We start from the raw sequence: 1,808 nt of genomic DNA, 5'->3' as shown, positions 1-1,808 counted from the left end.
AAATTCAGCACGCATTACTTAAATACTAAATAATATACATATAATTAATATATGTTTAATTTGTAAAAGAAAAGAAAAGAATGAAAAATTACTGTAAGAAAACAAAACACTGTTTTAATATTGAATCTTTCTATGTTGTTATTTTGATTGTCCATATATACTACACGTATACCCAGATATACTACACGTTGAATTCTTAAGAACACAATTTGATATGCATCTTTAATCTTGACAGCATCAGTGGAAACTTTCAAACTATAATTCTTTGTTGATTATTCAAATTTGAAAAGATGATGAAAAGAACGCATGGCAATGTACATATATAACCATAATAGCATTTCAAATGACCGCACAACATGGAGTCACATTGATACTGATACAATTACACTTTTGAGTTTTGAGGTTTGCATTTTCTTTTCCTCCACTTTTCTACTGCTTTCAGTTTTCAATGAGTTTTGGGTATACACTCACACAAAGAAAAAGCCAATTGGCAAGAAAGAGATCTAAAGATTGGTCCGTTGAGCACCCTTCCGTTGATATGATACACAGGTCAAAAGGAAGACTTGATTTCAGAGACGAAGTTGGTTCGCTCATTAAATTATCGTGGTGCTGTGGGAATCTCGACCTCCATCTCCGTCCGTGCAAGAAAGAGACATAATTTGTTGAGGCATGTGGGAATTTCAACAGCTTAAAGAAAAGGACCGTGCACCACCACAACACTTCCAACTCAAGGTCCGGTGCCAATATGCTGACTTCCTAGAAGCGAAGGGTAGTACTTTCCACCATTGAAAAACCTGGTGGGTGCATTCCAGCAAGTCGTATTTGTTGAGAATCAATGTCAATTGTAGGTGAAGTAGGTGGATGTTGTAGGTGAAGTAAGTGTGTGAGGTTGGTGAAGTAAGTGTGTGAGGTTGGTGAAGTAAGTGGAGGTTGTAGGTGAAGTAGGTGGATGTTGTAGGTGAAGTAAGTGTGTGGTGTAGCTTTCATTTGGTTTGCTATAAATACCCAAGTCCTCAAGCATTGTAAATCATCCAAGGAAAAACAAAGCCTAGAGCTAAATAAGAAAAGCTTTGCTAATTAGTTTGTTTGTGTGAGCTTTCTTTAAGAGTGTGCTCTATTTTCTTCTTCTTGGGATCATTAGAGTTATCTTGGATACTCTTCTTATTCAACAATTGGTATCAGAGCCAAGTCGGTCAGGGATCGTTCTTGGTAGAGCATTGGTTGTAAAGTCTCTTGAAATTCCGAGTATGCTCTGTGGTTGCAGTTTTGACTGATCTTCCACATCAGAAAAAATTTCTTGAGATTATTGCTGGGGTTATCACAAACCTTGAGAGGGAGCTTCTTTGTGTCGAGAGTAGTGTATTACTCTGCACGGTAGTCACTCAAGCTTGTTCGGTGTAGTCAAAGTCTTGCCGATACAATGGGTGATCTTCAAGTTGTTGGAGGAATCAAGAAGCTCAACAACCAAAACTATAACACGTGGGCAACGTGTATAGAGTCTTACCTTCAAGGTCAAGACTTGTGGGAGGTTGTCGGTGGTAGTGAAGTTACACAACCGGCAGCGGAAGATGTTAACGGCGTCTTGCGGAAGTGGAAAATTAAAGCAGGCAAATCAATGTTTACCTTAAAGACCACAATAGAAGAAGAAATGTTGGAGCACATTCGGGATGCTAAAACGCCAAAGGAAGCATGGGACACTTTTGTTACACTCTTTTCGAAGAGGAACGATACAAAATTGCAACTTCTCGAGAATGAGCTGCTATCGATGGTACAACGCGACATGACGATTGCCCAGTACTTTCACAAGG

Source organism: Pyrus communis, chromosome 3, assembly GCF_041283825.1.
Source record: "Pyrus communis isolate YQ-2024b chromosome 3, ASM4128382v1, whole genome shotgun sequence".
NCBI lineage: Eukaryota > Viridiplantae > Streptophyta > Magnoliopsida > Rosales > Rosaceae > Pyrus > Pyrus communis.
This window is presented reverse-complemented; position numbering follows the sequence as displayed.